General features: G+C 42.7%; 1 protein-coding gene across 2 annotated transcripts in view; it reads right to left on the reverse strand.

Moving 5' to 3' along the window:
• The window catches only part of bach2b (BTB and CNC homology 1, basic leucine zipper transcription factor 2b), a 106,295-nt gene that overhangs the window by 61,337 nt on the left and 22,852 nt on the right, over window positions 1-22,106 (reverse strand). The gene's annotated exons all lie outside the window — the stretch shown is intronic.

Below are 22,106 nucleotides of genomic sequence, written 5' to 3' on the forward strand. Positions count from 1 at the left end.
TCATGGTCCATTCATCAGACCTCTACTGACTTAAGGTTACTTGAGGGGAGAGCTGACGTCATCTAAACCGACTGCTGCCGTTAAGCCTTAGAATTTGTATTTTCAAAAAGACACATGGTGGGCTTTTTGCTCCTCTTTGCTTGAAATATAGGAACTGATAATGACACCCATTACCCAGTCACTCTGGGTAATGTAAACATGGTTGACAAGATATCATTATATGCCACAAGCTGACTTATTCTGAACTCTTTCACATCCCGTGTGACTCTCCTAATCTTGTTTCTAGCAGTTGCTCAGGCTCGTCACAACAAACTCTCTACGGTGAGGTGACGGGGGTGGGGGTGGGCGGGGGCGAGCTGGGGCGGCGGAAAGGGCTACAGAGGAGACTCGTAAACAGCTCACAAAACACCGGGGTTGCCGCAGGACACGCATCCCCTCCCATTCTTCACAGACACACACACAAACAGAAAAACTGCAATGATGGAGGTGGAGGCGGTGGGGGTTATTTGGACTCCGTTTCACTTCCCCATTCCCACAGATATAGAGCAGTGTGTGTCCGCTTGCACTCATTTCTTTTACATTTCAAATCAATAAATGCAAAAATCTCCATAGTTTTTGTCTTATAGAGTGCTAAAATGCACATTATAACATCATAGATGGTGTTCACTGATGTGTTTAAGAGTTGTAGGCAGGTAATGCACTTTATGATTCCCAATGTCTGCGCAATATTCCCTTCCCTTAATTACTTCTGTTATGTTTTTACCCTGCCCACTACAAGGAATTATGTCAATATTGGAATTTTGATTTTTAATTTAATTAGTTGTTTAGCCCTCAGCAAAGTTTTTATTTAATAACTGCAATCTTTAGTTGCTATGTACAGATATTCTAAAAACTTTGAAATTGACAAAAATAGCATTGCCTTTGCATGTCACTTTTGTTAGGTTTAGTAACTGTAATCTTGGAATGTGACCTTTCTGACTATGTACATTTTGACTTATCATAGCAGTGAAAGAACAAGTGTAATTAATTATATTAATGATGGCTGCATTCCATTTGGGTACTCCCTGCTATCACAGCCTGGATTACTGGAATGAATCTCGCATTAACATTAGTAGTTCCACCTGCACTTTCCCGCAATCACAATCAGAATGTCTGCTGTGAAAAAGGTCAGTAAGATAACCGGAGAGCCTTTCTTTAGTTATATAGGACAGTGGGTTTCAAACTGGGGTCCGGGGACCAACGGGATCTATTGACATGAAAATGTTTGGGAACTCTTGACATAATAAATTCCAATTAGCTCATCATACTGACAGACTCTTCCATTTGTTTTCAAGTCTTGGTAAAATGGATTTTTGGAATGCAGACAGTTGGAAAAAGATGTAATATGATCAGTTAGGCTGAAAGAGGTAAGAACACTTCCAGTAAAAACCCGAAAGGCTTCTCTGCCTATATGGGTGGTAACAGGATTAACACTTTCATAAATCCATAAACAAATCTGTATTTCATGAATTTAACTTCCAAATGTTCAAATGAATAATTCAGCGAGTAAACCAGATGTACAGTGATCTCTTGGAACAGCCATGGCTCTGATACTTTTTACAAATGTCCCAAGACACTTTGCATCTGTAATCTGATTACATAATTTTATGACTACATTGCAGACTGCATTAGCCCTGTCTCTCACTCCTGCACACACACACACACACACACAAACACACACACACAAACACACACACACATATATATGCAGAAGAATGCTCTGAAGTCTGAAACTTTTTTCACCCTGTGCCTCTGAGTCATAATATAGAGGAGGAAGCCAGGAATGAGTCAGAAAATGTTCCACAAGCCTAATAGTACATCTCAGTGCAGCATGAATGACTCTCAGGGGCTGTTTGTCTCTTGACACAATAAATAACTCCAGTGACGAGACTGAACTTGCTGTCTGTGGCATGACTTTCTCCAATAAAAACTACTATTCATATAAACACTGATCTTTCAGCACGCTGCAGAGAGAAAACACGAACTGAGGTTTCCTGAAGTGAACTGGTTCCCTTGCCTGTGTGACCACCTCTGACGACAGCGTAATTCATTCGTGCAAAAACTTCAAACCCAAAGCACATGCATTGTCTGCAGTAACGCAACACCATTCTCCACTGAAAAATCGGAAAAACATATAGAGCCCCTCTCTACAGCCGCTGTTTGAAATTCTACTCCATGCCACGAATTAATTGGCTTTGCAGATGAAGGAGACGTGCATTGTTAAGTGCTAAGTGCTGAATTGAGAGGCTTAGCGGAGCAGCGTCACATCAAAGCTCCGCCAATTACGTCGGGTATCCCCGCTCCATTGAGAGAACTGAGGCTCTCCACAAGGGAGAAGATGGAAGGCGGAGTGGGGGATCCTGGGTAGTTATCAATTCAAGCTTTGACTCAAGTCTGTCAGAGGACCCTCTGTCCGTCCCACTCACACCCCACCTTACACATGAGAAAAGGTATTCTTCAACACCGACTGGCTTTATGAGACATTTACATCCTTGCTAATAATTGCACTGAAATTATTCAGACTGCAGCGTGGGAGTTATTGTTTGGCTGCACCCATAGAGGGTTATTTCTGCCTCCAGATCAGTTCTATCTCTGACAAAATCTGTTCATGGAGTCAAACTAGGCACCTTGACCTTTTGCCAGAGAGAACGATGATATCGGACAATTCTGCAAAACCCCACAAAACATTCTTTTGACACCGTTTTAAAAAGACAATATACAGTATATGGATGTGACTAAAACACCTATCCAGTTCAATTCAATTAATTTAAAATATATAGCGCCAAATCATAACAGAAGTTATCTCAGGACACTTTTCATATAGAACAAACTAACAAAGAGAGTGTCAGATGACCGGACTTCAGAGAATGTCCTCCAACTCAATATAATGCACAAAATATGCTCATCACTGAAAAATTTAAGTTCTTACATAGACACAAGAGGCTCCATCAGCAGATCAGGCACATTAAGTGCTTTAATTGCAGTGGGGATACGTAAACTGCCGGTTCTCTTTCTCCTGAGATAAAGCAGTTAGAAGCAGCACCCAGAGGGCATCAGCTCAAACGTCTAAAAGATATGACCGGCACTGGCTTCACTCACTCGTGCCTCCTGTCTCATTCTGTGTAGGGAGAAGGATGAGGATTCCTATCATTTCTACCTATTCTGCTGCTGCATGAACCACAGGGGATTTGCAGCTATTCATCAAACTGCTGGGCAGCTCCTGGAAGAGCCCCACTGTTTGAAGCACAGCCAACTTGGTCAGGCAATTTACCAATCAGTGAGTGCGCAGTGAGTGCAGGGAAAAAATAATAACATGGAAAACTAAAAGAGAGGCTTTGCATCTGCCTCGTATGGAAGCAGGAATTTTATGGCAGCTATTTGAAGGGGACGGATCTCTGCACAGCAGATATTCTTTAAGTAATCCAAACTAAACACAAAGTGCATGGCTTGAATACTTCCAAAGCCAGATGTTTGGGTATTTTGAGGTCTCTCTATTCACACCATTTTTCAATAATAGATAGAATACAATATTTCCAACAAGACTAAGACTCCACAGACATGCTAGCTGCTCTGTGACATGCTAGAGTGTGTGTCCATGTTTACCATCATAGTTGAGCGTTATTAGCAAATTAGCATTTGCTAATTACCACTAAACACAAAGTACAGCCGAGGCTGATGAGAACTCAATCAGGTTTGTAGGTATTTAGTCATAATTCAAAGTACTGGATGAACTAACATTTTGACTTCAAGATCAACAATGTTATTGGAATGCAAATTTTGTGCCAATGCAGATGTTGAGATATTTCAGAGGATAAGTAAAAAACCTCCACCAAAGTCGTTGGTGTTTACCCTCTTGGGGTCACGGAAATCTGTACCAAATTTCATGGCAGTCCATCAGATATTTGTCAAGACATGCCACTCAAAATCATGGTGGCGCGAATGGGAAAGTCAGAGGATCACCAAAGTCATTGGGATTCTTCCTCTGGGGACCATGAATGTCCCTACCAAATTTCCTCTGAATACATACAACAGTTGTAATAAGACCAAAACCAAATGAATAGAGCACTTTGTAGAGCCACAAAGCTAACATGGCTGAGAAGCAAAATCCATTTAGCAGAAAAATCTTAATTTTTAAGATCACCACACAATTTATGGTTTCTAAAGCTGCATCTTTTCAATATTAATATCTGCCTGCAGAATCTTTATTGTCTATCAATACATATTAGAATGAACAAAATGTCCATACCTCTAGCATAAAGGTGTAACAATTTGGTTATGAATTGCAGAAGAGGAAGTTAATAAGCTGATTCAGCTTATAAGAACAGGTGGCACGTTATTCCTTTGTAACCAAACTCTTGCACACTTTCCCAGTGGGGAAATGAAAGCTGTTGTTACATCATCAGCCGTCAGTGAAACCCTAACCTTCCACAAGGAAGACCACTCAGTCACCCACATGAATCGTCCCAACAGAACCTCAGTGATTTATTACACAATCCAATAAAAACGCTGGGAGCGAGAGTGGCAGAGCGCAGGGAGGGGAGTCCGTCAATGTTGCAAAACCGTTGTCGTATTTAACTGCCCATCGACCGGGTCTCCTTGTCCCCCGTTGGGCAACAGGTGGAGTCCCCCCTGTTGATGAGGTGCCTCTGTGTGGGAGGCCCAACAATGCCCAGAGGCGACAGGATGAGGGGACCCATCAATGAGTTCCTTTCTCCCTGGGGAGCCACTGTTTACTCAGCACAGGGCAGGCTGGAGAGCAGCACAATGGTGTTGCTGGACCTCTGCGCCTAATATTGATGTCATACTACTCATCTCCACATTATCCCTGCTATTGATTAGTCTGATCTCAGCCCAGAGCGCTGGGGAGCAACAACAAACAGAGCTCTTTTCCCGTCTCATCCCACTGACTCCCACATGCTCAGAGAGAAACTGAGCAGATTCTTTTTTTTCCCAGCCTCCTCCCTGAATCCGCTGCACCCCTCCGTTCATGGTTTATCGATCAGAGCCGTGTCAATACTGCAGAGATTCTGAAGTGCACAATCACACAGAATGAATACAGGCTTTTCATCGCTCGTGGCTCAAAATTGGTTTTGCAGCAAAGCGATCATTAAGAAGACACGGTTTAGTGTTCATAAAGCAGCTGCTTTCACTCTGCATGGTGATGCATTTACTGAAAGCAGAGTAAACCACTCAATGAGAATCTATATTCTTGTGTTACCATACAACAGAATCTGCACTGACTAAACTTCTGAACGCTGCAGAGATGTTACTCTGTGCAGAAAAAACTTTGAAGATGCTGTAACAGCTAACAAATTACTCACAGAGAACCCTCAACTGCCAGGAGCTTTACAGTAAGTGGAAAATGTGAATCACCCACTGTAACGTTTGCTTCAACCCCCCCAAAAAAATCAGTGGAAATGTAGGCTGCGCCCACTGCTCCTCATTGTTTCCACACAGGAAAATGTACAGGGGTTTTAACATATTCATAAAATCAGACAGTATCACATCCCTGACTGCAGCGTATCTGCCTCCACTGAGGAGGGAAGTGGGCAGAAAGCATTTAGATCTAACGCTTGATATGTAAACTGTATGGCATTTAGTAAAAGCATCTGTTGACACATTGCAAATTGTTGTGGCAACACAAACTGATGTTACTCCAAAATCATTTTGACCATCGTTTCAAGTCAGTGCTGAAATCTGATCGCTAAGGGGAAAGAAACAAGAGGTCAGATCAGTTTATAAGCAAGCTTACAGTTTATCCAGATTATTTAAACCATATCCCAGCAATTGGTTAGTGCAATATTATTGTAAAAAGTCCAAAAATAAGAGCTTGTCATAAACATGAATTCTCGTATGGTAAGATTTAAGATCAAGATCAAAACAAGGGAAAATTGTAACGGAAAGTTGCTCTATAGCAACTAGGTTAATGACTATTACAAAAAAAATTAAATAAAATATAAATAAAATAAAATTCATCTAAAAAGGAATATCAATTGCCTGAATTTTACAGGTCCTGCTTTGCATGATGTTGCCTCACCCCTCTAAGATTTTTATTCTGTCTGGCTGTTCCAAGTTTGTTCTAATTTGATGATGATAATGTAGCTTTATCTTAATATTGAATGCAGGATTTTTTTTGAAAGTCTAACCAGACATTGCATATATCTAATGAGGTGAAGGGCAAACAGCAGTATTTGATGGGTTGAAAACATGTTTAGTATTTCATATCATTTTATTGCACTTTTACTCAACTGAAAGTCCAAATGCTCCTTCCATCATTGCTTGATTCTGTAAAGTTCTTGAAACGAGTCAATTTACTGGAAACACAATGGATTTCTTTGGCTTTTTTAATAAATCGTGATTTTTAGACTTAATAATAGCCTCAGTGACTTGATAAGAGAGCTCTACTCTGTGTTGCTGATGACGACTCCAGGTGGGAGCAGCAACGACACCTCTCACTGTGTGACACAGGAACACTGTGCCCTGGCTCTTCCTGCGCTCAGCTGGCCCTCTGCCTGGACTCTGTCACTCACTCGTGTTGCCTTTCAGCCTCGCCTCTGACATCAGTGTTGCTCGCGGGGCCCCGGGTCGCTGTCTAACTCTAGGGTTTCACGTGAAGCAAGGTGTAGCAGGAGGATACTTTGTCCCTCTGATGTCTGGCCGGTCACAGTATCTCCCTGGAGCTATAAATACACCCCTCGTGTGTCCGCCTTCATACGTGTGGAGGGAAGCCCGTTGAGGGCCGGCGGAGGATTACAACCGGTTTATTGATGACGGAAAAACAAATTAGAGCCATCTCTGCGCAGCCCTGGGGAAACAACAAACCCCAAAGTGTGCCAGTGTAGCTGTCACGGTGATGGCTCACTTGGAGAAATCCTCCAGCGGTTTTCTCTTTCAGATCATGCCTCCATTCAAGCTGCAATTTCAGGATTTCTAAGTGTAAAATGGCAGGATCAAGCAGATGTAGTCCACACACACACAGAGTTGCCTTGTCTCCTTAAATACACACCTGGTTAATTATTCACAGCCCTGAGGGTCTGCAGTCTAGCAGCCTGCGTAAGGACCCGTCTTTCCTGATTTTATCTCTCAAGATTTGGTTATTCTGGGCACAGAGTCAACGATAGGCGCGTCATAAAATTTTTTCTGGTTTCTAGGAAGGGAGGGGAGGAAAGGGGTCACAGAGCAGTTAAACCGACAAACCTGGCTGATGGAGCGGCTAGGTGAACGAGGCCTGTGAGTGTGAGTGGCTGGGGGGGCGGGCCGCGAGGTTGGCTGGAAACAGATGTCAAACAGGAACTTGTGTGTTTAACGTCTCCTCTGCAACAAGCTTCCTGGAGACGCGATCCGCCTTGACGGGGGCCGGCCAGCAAACTGCTGCCTCATACTTTATCTCGGTCAGCCTGTGACCTACTTTTCTGCTGGGATGTGGAGAGTCAAAACAAAAAGTACAAAAACAAAAGGCACACTCACTCGCTGGTTGATTTGGAGGCGTTGTAGAATGGGCAAAAACACAGCCAGAGTTCAAATGTCATGCATTGCTCTTAGATAATAAAAAACAAGGAGAAGAGGCAAAAAAGTTAGATAAGAGATTTGTTAGCTTAAGAAATCTGGGTGGAACCAGATCCAAAATGGAACCAGCTAGTAGAACCCATCTAGTTCAGACTCAATGTCTCAGCAAACAGTCTGGACCCAGATCTCTGCTCGGTCACTATTTAGAATTAGGGCAAAGGTCCAGTAGGTAAACTTTTACTGTCTGTTCCCTGTGTGCCCACATCTTTCCCATCAGCCCCTGGCACTGTCAGCGACTGATACATTGCCTGTGCCTGAGGCCGGTTTAGTCGTGTCACAGTCTGGTTTAAGTGGCTTTAAACATCTGTCTTCACCTGGTTGAGACACACCTGCTAACCACTGCAGCAGGAAACATTTAATTGATTTCTGGCCTCTACTACCAACTGATAACAATGATGTAACTACAGTGCAAACTGTTAGTCATAGCTTTTACATAGACATACATGGGCAGGCACCTCCTGTGCATCTCAGAACTTACTATTCCAGCTATGAGCCTATTAGACCCTTAGAACAACTGTTTTTAACTGTTCCACCATCAATGGAGGCTGGTGGGTAAGGGTGATCGTGCCTTTGTGGTGGCAGCTCCAAAACTTTGGAATAGCCTTTTGCTTTCACTCAAACGCTGCCCATCCAGTGACACATTTAAGATGAAAGACGTACATGTTTTCAATGGCTTAAGGTTGCTCTTAGTGGGTTTTAGTATTCATAACATCCTCTTTTATTTTTGGATTTTGTTCTGTTTCTGTTTTACATTGCTGCACATATTTGATATTGCCTTATATTCTTATTATTGTTCTTTCGTGCACATTTTTACAGCACTTTGGTCAACTCTGGTTGTTTTAAACGTGCTATATAAATAAGTGATGCCTTTTTTCCATGAGAGCATGGCAACAGGAGTAACCTTTCAGTATAGAATAAGAACAAGGCAGTTACTACAAGCCACCATGAATGGACAGACAGAGAAAAGGGTTACACCTGCTCAAACTGAAACTGAACGGAAAAAGGCAATACAGGTCATTCTGTTATACTGACAGGTGATCTCTGAGGTGCAAAAACACCACAGCAATTAACCAAAACCAAACTCAAATGTTAAGCTTTACACATACATAGTGCTGTAGAGCTGAATAAAAATCTGTTTCTAACTATTTGTTTTACTGGAGGTGCAGAAATCTGCTAAATCCGCTGCATTAAAGACCAAAGGATACTTATGTAACAGCTATTATTGTGCTTCCTAGAGTGACTAATTTCCAGAAAATACTGACTCAAACTCAATCTGCAGTAAAAATATGTGTTCAAAATATCAGTCAGGTGACTTAAATTTTGTCAATGACAATGTGATAATCAAATAATCATTTAACACAAAAAAAAACTACCAAACATTTGCCTTGACTTCTGGGAACTTGGGATGGGGATTGTTATCAATGAGTTAGGTACGTCAAACCAAATCACATTAACCCCATTGGGTCAATAAACAGGGCAAAACTGCACATTATAGAAGCTGGAAATAACTCACATATACTGAGGCTGCACAATCATCTAAAGATGTTGATGATCTTTATAGTTAAGTTTCTAGATTTGGAACAAAATACACATAGTGATAGGCAATCATAGGATACATATGTGTACATATATTAAATTAGTGAAAATGATCAAAAAGGCACTTTCTCACTGTGTTAAGTTGCATTTGGATCCAGTTTTACCCCCACAACAGGTATTTCTGTGTCCATGAAGTCTCACTTCAATCTATTAAGTGTTTTTTTAAGATATGCTGCTAACTAATGGACAAACAAATGTAATCTCCTCGCTGTAGGTAGGGAAACATACAGGAGCTGCAGCTATAATGTGTCAGGCGGTGACATGGATCAGTCCGGCAGCCAGATGAAGGTGATAAAGTGAGCAGGAACGGCACCCTGCTGAACACATCCCCGCTGGCTGCTGCTGACGTGAGAACAGCTTGTCCCTCGCTGTCTTCTGACTGAATCATTCAATATCCACGGTCAGGTGATCCTCTCATAGACCACACACGAACAGAGTACAAAAACAGACAAAGGCCAAAACACCCACCTAAAAAACAACGCTATTCAGTTTCTGTTTGCACTTTTCATTAAAAGAAAAACATTTTTGTTGTTCAATACCAGAATAAATGACATGTTTAGCTGTCAATTTCCGTGCAAAGCTCCAGTGTCTGCAGCGCTGCATTCAGATGAAGTCCATTGACATTTCCCTGTGATAATAATTGACATGCAGAGAGTATCAGTGACAAGACAGTGCTGGATTCCCACATGGATTGTTCTCTCATCAGATCGGTAGTCAGAGACGAAGACTGAGACGGCTATTAATCATTACACCTCCACTCAAGGTGTTTGTCACAGGCTGAAGACTGAGTGACTTTACCATGTCACATGTTCAGAAATGCCGGTTCCTTTAGAATAGTGCCATTTAAAAGCACTTCACACATAATAGGGTTCCATTACATACATGTTCTGTAATGCTTTATTCAAACATGAGCCACGACGCTCACGCAATATTTGGCAGCTAGTAGGTGAGAACAGCATAAGCAACAGCTTCCCTGGCTGTAAAATTAAGCCAACACAGAAGAGCCAAAAACTGGAGCTCCTCTTAACAGCCACTAGAGGCTGGCTCCAGCAGTGAGTCAATCTCCATAAGACCCCATATTAAAATGCCCAAATTTACAGCAGAAATAAACATGTTTACAGCTTGGTACAAAAAACAGTTTTGGTCTCTATGATGAATTTTTTTACAGAACTATTTAAATTATATTAAACTTGTGCATAATTAGGGGTGTGGCCATTTTGAGTGACAGATGGGGTGCCATCACAGGCGACTGTCTTCAGTGTACTCCACGACTTTGCCCATTTTTGGATTAGCCGTGAACTGGTGGAGTCAGGCCAAGATGTCAAGCCAAGATGGCGACGGCCAAAACAGACCACACTGAGCTTCACAACGGCTCTTCAGAAACCTATGCAGCATTTTGCGCCAGTTGTAAGCATGAATGAAAATAAAAAATGTAGGGGATCATGGTCCTTTGGTTAAGGTGTTTTTTAAATGTGCTACAAGGAGTTTTAACAGGTTATGAAACAGTCTGAATTGAATACTGATGCCTCTATATGACATACATAAACAAACAAGACCATCAGCAAGATTCTCACCGGTATTCCCCTTGAAATCAATTAAACAAGGTAGTAGAAACTCACTCTGGTCCACAAGAGTCGCCAGAATCAACACAAAATGAAATTTCCTTATAGGGGCTTTAAGTAATAAATGTCAATGTGATTTTGAATGAGGTTTTCTTCCTCTTAGAACCTGTAAGTTCTGTTTTCATTAAATGTCTCTATTAAAATACAAGCCCGTAAAATTGCTTGCACAAATTTATGTAATAAAGTTCATGGCTGAAACTGACACATTTGGTCACGATGGACAGGCTTTCAAGGGTCAGAGCAAGAAAATAGTGTGTGATGGAGATGTTTTCATTGTTATAGTGTGAATGAGTTCACGATAGCCATACGGCCCAAAGCCCCGTTCAGAATGAAGACATGCTGCTGAAAAGGTCAACCAGCAGATTAACCTGTTTGAAGTGGGCTTGGTGGAAGGGTCAGGTCAAATTCACTCCACAAACTAATGAGTGTTTATCACAGAAGCCAAAATGTGTGTGGTACTTCCTGTACCCTGGCTGTACTCCCATTCCCACTGACATTTGTTTTGCACTCATCATGATCGCTCATGACCTCAACGTTTGCAGCTAGAGGGTGAGCAACAAGGTGACAGGGGTCAGGTGGGGGTTGGATGTGGTCCGTTGGAGGCATGGGCGAAGGTGCTGGCCAATGAGAAGCCAAGAAGCGGAGCGTTTGTCAGTAAGGAGATGGGAGGGGAGGGGCGAGCGGACGATGAGCATTAGGGTATGTTAAAGAACAAAACAGAGAGGAAAGTGGGAGGGAGAGGTGGAACAGGCTGGCCATGGTGGAAGTGGCTGACTCAGGCAGGGTTCACTGAGTTCAGCTAGTAAATAAGTGACTGACTCCTTGGAGCACATTCCAAGGCTCCACCTCACCCTCCCGCCCAGCGTCTTCTCGGGGGGATTCCTGGGGTTTCTGGGGCTGCTCTCCGCTCCGTGTGTCAACATTTCCAGACCCCGCTGCCAGCAGTAAAAAAAGGGGGGGGCTGCTGTATTGCTCATTCACTTTTAACGTGTTTGCTGCACATGAAGAGGTCCTCATACTGCCGGTCCTCCGCCCCCCTCCACCCACAGTCCCCTAACAAAAACATCCTGAGGGTCCCAGTCAATCGGCTCGCCGCGGTAAATGAGCCACCAGAAACCCCACTCACTGCTGGAAAAGACTGACTCTCACACTCGTGTAACACACAAAAATATTTCTCACAGCCAAACATGGCTGTCACTTGAATATGCAGATTAATACACCCCTGAAGCAATGCAGACTCTGGCCGTGGCACCATCTGCCTCGGCTTTTCCTAATCACCTCAGCCAGATGGGCCAGCAGATCTTTAGGAAGCTTGTTTTCCTGCTCAATAAAATTGTGCCACTGTTTTTTTAATCTAAAAAAGGAAAAGCGGTATCATTTTTGCCTTTGAGCAATCCCAGGTGAAAGTACAAGCTTGCTGAGCGTTTCAGGTTTAAGAACTTATGCTGCCGACCAAATACCAGAGGGAAATGTCTATGAAGGGCAAAAAGGTAATATCCCTGTGGAAGAGGAGAAGAAAAAAATCATATTCAGAACGGTTCACAGTCTGTCCAGTAGGTAGGGCTGAGTTAGTGACCACACACACACACACACACACACACACACACACACAGCTTGACAATTCAATGAGCAGTCTGAATCAGCGGCTTTTTCTCACTGAAATCTGAGCCTCAGCACATCTGCTCCATATGAAGTCTTCATCTTTGGCTTTTTGCCACATCAGGAAAAAACAGCGTGTTATTTAGCTATGCTGTGCAAATCATTTCATTTCTCTGATGAAAGTCGAAACTGAAGTTCTGCATCGCTACGACCGGTACGAATCAATGAAATTAATCTTTTTAATTTGATTTCTTCTAGACAACTCGGAGGCGTTGGAGCTTCACTGGTGGCAGGATTTGCGGGTTTCAGCCTGATTATTTGAGATCTCAAACCTCGGCCGACAGCAGCTGGGTTGTTTTTACGTCCCTGCTCGGAGACAGGCTATAGGTCGAACATTCCAGAGCCGAGGCCTGAAATCCTGAGAACAGCGCCTGAAGTAAACTAGCTCCGAGACAATGGTGAGAGGTTGAAGGTGAGGAGAGTGGGGCCTTTGCAGCTTCTAATATATTCCTGGGAGATTTCTAAAGTGCTCCGACGCCAATTGCCCCACATAATGGTTGCCATGGCAATGTGTCCTCGGATTCAGGGCTGTGGTACAGAAATGAACCAGCAGAACAATGACCTCCCCAACTTCCACCGCGTTACATGGAACATTTTTCAGCCGGCTCCTTTTTCCGTTCTGTGTCAGAAGGTAAGTAAACTCTCGATTTACAGAAAAGAAAATCCGCTTTTGTCCGTGTTCCGTTTCCATCTCTGCTGTTCCCATGATCCATGGCTACAGCCCCAAACTTCCTAAAGCTTTTTTTTTTTCAAAGGCATCCTTTCAGCCTACAGTCTTGACAACACAGTAGGAATTTACATGCATCAATAGCTTGGAGGAAAACAACATCCTTAACAGAATCCACAAGTCTGGAGAACCACATCCCCTTGGAAAGGTCATTTTGATTTCAGGAAGAGCAAAATAATTGGGAATTTCTATCTATTTGAAGCAGCACTACTCTATAACCTCTTATGTTGCTATTTATGAAGCCTTTTCATCAATAATCCTTTAAGCAATTTGAAATTAATTCATTCTAAACTAGTACAAGAGAAAGAGAACAAAGGAATGCAGAGAATCCCAGTCTTTTGAAAATCTACACAGCTGGAGACTGGGGGGTTGCCTTAGAAGTGTGCGATGTCACACTGAAAGAGGGAAACGTGGGTAAGCTCTGAGCGCCATACTGCCCACGGGTATAGCTTTGGCACCCACGCCACCCATCAGGCCTTCCTTGGTTGAAGGATGTGAACAGTGCTGACAGCTGGGGGTGACATCCCACTTATAGACCCCCCGGTCAAAACAGGCAACAAAGGCTAGATGCCACACAACATCAAATACTGAGAGGACAATAAGGCTCATGAGTTTGGCTCATTCCTCAATCAGTAGGAAAAAGGTGACACTCTAAGTGGTCTGGAAAAAATGTCATTAAAGTGGCATTCCACCGAGGGTTTACTCATCATGGTTAGTACGACTCAGCCAGTGAAAACAGTTAATGACCTCTTTGGCTCTAGAGGAGCTTTGTCAAGTCTGACGCCTGATGATGTAACAGCAGTGTCATCAGGGTTATCTCACTTTGGCTTGAGACTTCAAATTTAAAACAGGGAGGGTCTAAAGAACTAGTGACAAAGTTCATCAGTGTGTCCTTGCAAAATAGGTGGTGCTAGTTGCTTGGTGAGGTAATGACTACTTGTGAGGCTATTTTGGGAACTACTACTACTGTAGCTGGAGAGCTAACCACTAACACTACATTTACACACACAGATACAAAGTAGTAGGTAGTCTCTGGCCTCTCATGAATCTGTACTTCTGTGGGTGTGTTTGTCTGAGCATGTCACATAGTCTCTCTGACTGGATGGTTGTATTCCGACGAAGCCCCCGTCAAATCCTAGCTTCAAATCAGCCATCTAGCTTTGAATCAACTACCTAGCTTCAAATGAAGAACCTAGGTACAAATCAGCTACCTAGTTTCAAATCAACTACGTACCTAGGTAGCTTGGTCACTAATCAGACAAATCAATAAGTTAGCAAGTTCATTCAGATGTATTTGTTCCATTGTCTCCTGTCCTGACTGTTTGCAAACCATGTCTTTTTGGACTCTCTGGCTCTTCAATATGCAGCTTTAAAGGGCACTTGGTAAATCAGCTGACACAATGGGCACTTTTACAGTACACACAAGAGATCTATTGTACAATAATGAGAAATAATTAATAACTGTGGTTTTGAGGTTTTTTTCCTGATAAACATGGTATCCTTGTAAAAATCTTCCTATGGAGCATTACCTCCCATCCCCCCATGAACATACATGGCAGCATAGAAGCACAGTTCTCAGAAACGAAAGTCACACATGCACAGACGGAGGATATACAGCCTCTTGACAGCTCTAACTGGAGTGGGAAGACAGCCTATAATGGAATCTAAATAACACTTGTGCCGGCTCATTAAAGTTGCCCTGCGTGCTTGGTCATTAACTCTCCTCTTGTCTGACCTTCATCACTCAACGTGGGGTGGAAAGGGTTACCACTGCAGTGTACAGCCGTGTTTCCAACACGCTTAAGAACACCTTACGAAGACAGACTGTGCTGATTTATGCCCTGTGAGAGTGTCGCCGCTTTTTATAGGCTGTAAAAATTATTCACCTGCTGAATGTCTTCTAAACACTTCAATTCCTCAACGGAAAATATCTCTTTGCCTTTGCCTGCAAACCTAACGCTGCTTTTAAAGAAGAAAGTTAGATAAAAAAATATTTTTTTTACACCTCAAGCAGCACTCATTGGGCATGACTGCCACTGGCTATCAGCCAGTGAGTCAACACTGAACCTGATAGTAGCATCCCACGCCGGTCCAACTCCAAAATTAGCTCAGATTCAATTATTGATGCTGGATAGACATGCTTTCTCTCTCTGTCTTCAGTTGCACAACAAGACTAAGAGTGAACAACCATTCGAGCACCTCTGTGGGGCTATAAGACACAATTGTGCTTTGAGCTATTATAAATAATGTCTGTATGCTAACATGCTTTCAATGATAATGCTAACTGTATTGTGGTAAATGTGCATTGTTTTCATGTTAACATACACATTTATTAATTAGCAATAAATATAAAGCACAGCTGAGGCTTATGGGAATGTCATTAGTTTTGCTGATTTTAGTCACAAAACAAAGTACTGGACTAATAAAAAATTTGATCTGGTGACAAAAAGTCAGTGGTTCACCAAAATTATTAAAATTCATCATGTGGGCACCATGAATGTCTGTACCATATTCCATGTCAATTCATTTAATAGTTGAGATATTTCAGTCAGGACCAAAGTGGTGGACAGACTGACCAACACTGCTATCCCTAGAGCCACACTGCCAGCGTGGCTTAAACCAAATGGAAAAGGAAGAAAAAGAAAATGGACACTGGCACCACAAAACCATCCCTAACCATAACATTTTTCTCTGTGCTGATGCTGAAATATAAGTTGCCAGTGAAGGCTGCGCCAGCTCACAGTGTGCATCTACGCACAGCCTACAACTATGTGAATACAGGAATGCTTTGAGGGAGTGGACAACTATTCTTTCATTCACATACAAAAGAATTACAATCAGTTCTGATCTTTCTGCCTCCAGCTTTTTTATTGATTTTGTAGGTAAGGCAACTATCCAATTAAAGTTTAGTCAATAGACTAAGAAAAAGAAAAAGAATCCACAACTTCCTGCATTCAACTGCAAGAATGTGCTCTCAGACTCAATCAGTGTAATCCGCAAAATATAATTTATTAAAGATGCAGTAGGTCACGTAAAAATATGTTTTTTGTCATCTTTGCTGAAACTTTTACTGTATCCTGACAGTAGTACATGAGACAGGTAGTATGGGAATTGTTTAGGTTCCTCTGACTCATTTTAGTGCTCCTACACTAATTAGAGCCAAGAAAGATAGAAAGACGCTTTGGGTTGGTTGTTTGAAGATAGCTGACTGTTCAGTCTCATTCCCAGGTTGTCAAATTCCGACACATACTGTTTTTGTTCAGGCCCGGTAGATTCTTGTAAATTTCATTAAGAACACTATATGGACCAGAGGCTATAGAGGGACCTGATTGTTTCACACATTATCTGTCTCATGTACTACAGCCAGGATATAGTGAAAGTTTCAGCAAATATGACAAAAAGTATTTTTTTATAATGTTACCTACTGCAGCATTAAGCAAAAGGTTCCAGCTTCTCAAATATGATATGTTTTACAAATTAGTAAATGTTTTACTATTTCGGAACATTTTATGGATGAAAGGCTTAATCAATTTATTGAAAAAATACTTAATAACCAATAGATTTATCCATTATTAAAAAAATGATTAGTTGCAGCCCCAACAGTAAAGAATCTTTCATTCTCTGAAGCTGATGTAAAATGTGATACACAGACATGTTCTCTCAGGTATGAAGCTACAGCAGACCCCCACCTCTGTGCAGCGTAACTACCTGCTGGCAACTACTCATACTGTATCACTGCAATGCTAAATACAAGACTGACATGCCAAATCCAGACTTCCCTGCAGGGCAATTAACTCAGAACATGCATTTGTCAGAGGAGCTAGTCCGTCCGTATGAAGACCACATACGATTTCAAACAGCAATAAAGGGGAGGAAAAACAACTGTCTGATCATGCAGATTAAAAAGGTCAAACTTGGACTGTAACTTGCCTCTTTTCAGTGTTTTTTTATTCGCCTGTGGTGTCTACTAAAAAGTCCTGTCTTGTCCTTAGTGTGACAGCGGTCCTGGGACGAGCTGGCAGGCTCGACATCCCTCCCCCTCTGGTAGGACCTGCAGTGTATTAAAATAAATCTGTGCACACGTCCCACCCCAACATGCTCACTAGACATTACCTTATACAAGGCTAGCACCAGCACGTTCTTCTGTCTGCTGGCCTGTGAGCAGATTTTAGCTGCCCTGCTGCCCCTGGCCTTAACCCCACCCGCCTCATTCAGCCCGCAGCCCCCACCGCTTTCGGCACCCACCTCTTATGTGTTTCTGTGTACATGATCTCACATGACTCAACAAAACCCTGGGCCTGGAGCAGGGCTGTCCGGAGCTTTTTCCCAAGAGGGGAGGAGAAGATTGACTTTGTGGAAGGGACCTGGAGCGCTGCCCTCGACTTGGCTCAAATTGCCCCACTTGTCAAACCTGATGGATTTTGGCTAAAAATAAAAGCAAAAAGGGGCCCTTGACAGGCGGATGAATGAACTCAGTGGTGCTCCTCCTGCTAACCGAGCCGCCACATCGTGCAGCCGTCTCTGGGTCCCTTAATGCCTGAAAGACGGGGATGGCGTGCACAGCCCTAAGAGCACTGTGTTTCACAAACAAAACATCCCCTTTTCCATGTGCGGTTGGGGAGATTCGGCAAAAGGGTAGAGCAAACGCAAGATGAGCCATGTGAGAAGGAATTCCTGCGCTGCCCACCCCTTACCCCGCCCCACGCACATTCCCCCACCACATTCATAGCAGAGAAAAAAATCTGAGCAAAACAGAGCAGCAGCAGCAGGCTGGAAGGGAGGATCATAACCCAACCCAAACAAATACAGCAGCAGACAAGTCTGTGGGGTTCTCCCTCAAGGAGATACAGTCTTGTCCTGATCACTCTAAACAAAAAAAAAAGCCACTTTACAAATGTTTGTTTGAAGGGTGAAGTATCTGTTCTTAATGTTTGAACCCTATAGGCTTATAAAACCCTATAGACCCACTTAATTACAACCAGTAGTTCCTGTTTGGTTAGTGAGCACGGAAAAGAGTAGTTGTTTCTTTTTATTTATTACTTAAACGCTACATTCCATTGTTGTTGTATTTTATATTCAAATGTTTTTAATAAAGGATTATATGTTGAAGTACATGGGATTTGTTGTTTTGTCTTTGCTTTTTACTGTGGTATGAAATCGTGGAATTTCTCTGGTATTGTGACATCCCTATTCCAGCAGTATGTCTATGGTGCCTCTAAGAAGAATGGGATGATGTACAAGGGCTCAGTATGCTTTAAAATAATGCTTGTCAGACTGTCCAACAGTGTCTGAAACACCTTCCTCCACACCTTTCTGATGTTGGACTTAGGGGGCGCTGCGTCTGTCAAGAGTTTGGTGACTTTCCAAACTGGCAACCCAACAATCAGCCACTGGCCAGGTCTTTTTTCACTCTTCTGCAACTACTTTTTCTGGGTGTACAACCCAACGCAACCTTGTGAATGCCTCTGAGGAGAGACTGTCTGAAAGTGTGTGAATTTACCCTGATTCCTTACATCTTGACCCTGTCTATGATGGCTGGCTTTTCACCTCAGTCAGAAAACACTGCTGTCTTAGATGTGTTCTGATGACACTTTTTATAATCCCATCCAAAATCTAAATCACGCTCATGGGACACTACAGGTTTGGAGAGGGACCCGTGTGCAAGGCTCCTTTAAATGTTCCTATACTGTTTGCCATATGTGCGGCTCATACGAGGTCCACACGGGTGTTCCAGACTGCCATCTGGATCCTATCAGAGACCACAAATACAGATGTAGTGAAAGCGCTTGGTAGCAGTGCAGACCGCCTAGCCTAATGAATGGGAAGAGCACATTTTCAACCCCTGCAACAGGTCAGTGGCAGGCGTGGGCTTCACCTCGCCTCACACACGCACGGAGCAAAAGGCAAGATCAATTGTCGGAGAGAGGTTCCGCCTTGCATGCTACCCGAGAGTGTCCCAAAATATCCCTCCTCGCCGAACAAAAGAACAAAATGGCAAGAGGTGATACGTGATACAGCAGAGTTAAAAATAGACTCACTGCTGACGGATAGGGCAGTGTTTCATGACCTCTGCATAGCGCTCTTGGTTTACACTCCAAGTAGCTGTGGCTAAGACTCCTATGGCTCAGCTCAGGATTGGAAGAAAAAAAAAATTATACCACTTATAGATGCAGAAATAGGATCAGGAAGCCTCTCTTCTATTAGGATTTTATGTAGCTTGGAACTTGAGAACAGAGAGAATCAAACGTTCTCACGCATGTCAAAGCAAAAGAACGTCCTGTTTAGGGGACTCAAAGGGTCTCATGGTATGTGAAGCATAAATGATCTGCCTGAGAAGACAGAGAAGTCCACCTTTTCAGGGGGAGGGATATTTCTTTTGTTTTGATGTCACTGCACATGGCATACTACATAGAGGATCATCAAAACATTACATCATGCAGGAAAAATCCATGAGAGAGGCTGTGAGCTGTTCCAACTGTGGTTTGCTGCACATCAATCAAAGCTCAGTGAGAAAAGAGAGGAATTAGGGGGAGAGAGGTCCTGAAAGCCACTTGTTTTCTTGCAAAGTGTTAACAGGCCGCATCAATTCAGAGGATCAGACGTCTGAATCAGGCTCTGGAGGTGGTCTTTGCTCCAGGTCAGGCTAAAAATGAAAAATGCCTCAGTGAGGAAGGAAATTAGCATAAAACAAGGTGTTGCTTCTGATCTAAGAACTTATAACACTGACTTTTTTCTTCTCTTCCAAACGTGTAAACAGGCATATTTGTGACTGAAGGACAGCATGTATTCATACTAAATTGATTGATTCAAAGACATTCCAGAGGTATAATGGGAATCATTTCTCCCACTCTGTGTCATAAGTGCATGCAACATGCCTCAGAGTGACAGGAACAATGGTCTCTTTCACTGCCTTTCGCCAGGCTGGAGATGGGGAGGTGCATCATGGGAAGCAGACAGGCAGACAGTCTCGTACAGTTGAGCGCGGATACTTCTGAGAGGCCTCGCACAAACCCGGGCAACAAGCAAAGGCACTTAAACTCTCCAGATATGGGCCATGTGTGAATTATGTGCTTGGATTACTCCTGCTTTGTAAAACACACACTGCTCAGCCTGCATCAGCGGGCGGGCAGTTCCCAGACATCTCACAACTCCTGATTTTATGTAAGAAAATATAAAGTGTGATGGACTGCTTTCTATGTACATTTTTTCTAAGATAATGTCACATATTTCAGGACAAGATGAATGAACTCACTGCTGTGGCAGTTTTCTCTCATGTCATTTCCTTGTCAATGTGTTCCTAGTTCTCTTAAAAGATCTTTAGCAAAGTAAAGTAAGTAAAACCTGTAGAAATGTAACTGAAGTCAGTGCCTTCAGAAAAATATCCTTAAAGAAATAATGATTTTGAAACTCTAGAATCCCTTGAAGTCTATATTCTATTGCACAAAAAAAGTATTATTAAATAAGTAAATAAGTATAGATTTTCCTGACAAACTAAATGAAAATGTTGTTAGAAAACCCCTTGGACACTTGGGATACTAATATAATGTTCCTGAGACGGGACAGTCACTTTATATTTATTACATTTACTTTTTCTTTTTGCATATTCGTCCCCTCCTTTTTCTCCAGTTTTTGCCTGACATCATTTTAATAACCACACTAGATTCATCTGACAGGAGCAGGAGACATTTTGTGCATGCATTTTTGGTATTTCCTAAACCTCTAGGTAGAGTAATAAGAAATATTAAAGGGACATTGTGTAGTGTTTATTAGCTAAAATCAATGTCTTCATTCATAAATGTGTCCTCATTGGTGTAAAATTACCTCTGCCAATGATCTGACTTATCCTCGTAAGCGAAGAATTTCTTATCTGTATATACATTGGCTTCCATGTCGTTCCGCCAGTTGGAAAAACTATAATTGCCGAGAGGGACATAAAGCACTAGCCTACCTGTCTAGCTAATCCACAACGCGTTTTCGTTCAGAGCCAGTGTCACGTGACTGAAAGCAGCTATAACGGAGAAGGAGATCAGTGAGAGGCGCTTGTCACTGCCCCGGCACATTTGAAAGTCTGCACTGCACTTTAGTTAATAATGGAGGATCATACTTATGCCGAGCCACAGGAGAAGGAATCCTCGTCGCCAAAAAAGCAAAAAAGGGAATTAAAAAGGCAACGTGACCGGCGAATTCAAAAAACGAGGTAAGCATCAGGGTAGCTTTTCCCAGGCGGATAGAGCTAATGAAGGAGAGGGGTAACTAACATTTGCTGGCTCTCTTTCATGGATCCAGATGTGGCTCACATCAAAAGGTAGTCCTGTGACCTCAGCACTCTGGGGTAAGGAGTCATGGACTTGCCTGGTTGCTGTTGAGATATTACTATTTTTAGTGCTCACCCAGACATATATCACATTAGAGAGAAAATAAATGATCATTACATTTTTTTTTTGGTAATTACAATGTTAACCAAAGAAGTACACAAGTAAACACAAACACCGAAAAGATATATAGTGATCTCTCAGCAAAAGTGAATTATGATTCCAGCTGGACTTTCAGAGATATGTATTACAGTGGGAGGTCCAGAGCAGCATGCCACAGCTGGCAGAAGTAAAAGTATCCACGCTGAGCTGGTCTCAGGGCGCGACACGCAGATGCCAGCGCTCCACGTGGTCTGGGGCTAAGCAGTCTGACAACTTGTAGTCCTACTACAGCAGCTTTAACTCCACTACGCACTCTAAGCCACCAACTCTGGCTATGAGACTAACAGGTCCAGGACAAAGCAGGCCTTTGTGTTTGCTGGTAGATTATTAAGAAAAGCGGAGATAAGAGTTCTGACTTTACACACACGTGAGAACTGCCTTAAAGAGATTTGTAGGCAGCACGTCACTTTAGAGTATAGTTTC

This window comes from Dicentrarchus labrax, unplaced genomic scaffold (genome assembly GCF_905237075.1).
Source record: "Dicentrarchus labrax unplaced genomic scaffold, dlabrax2021, whole genome shotgun sequence".
NCBI classification, from domain to species: Eukaryota; Metazoa; Chordata; class Actinopteri; family Moronidae; genus Dicentrarchus; species Dicentrarchus labrax.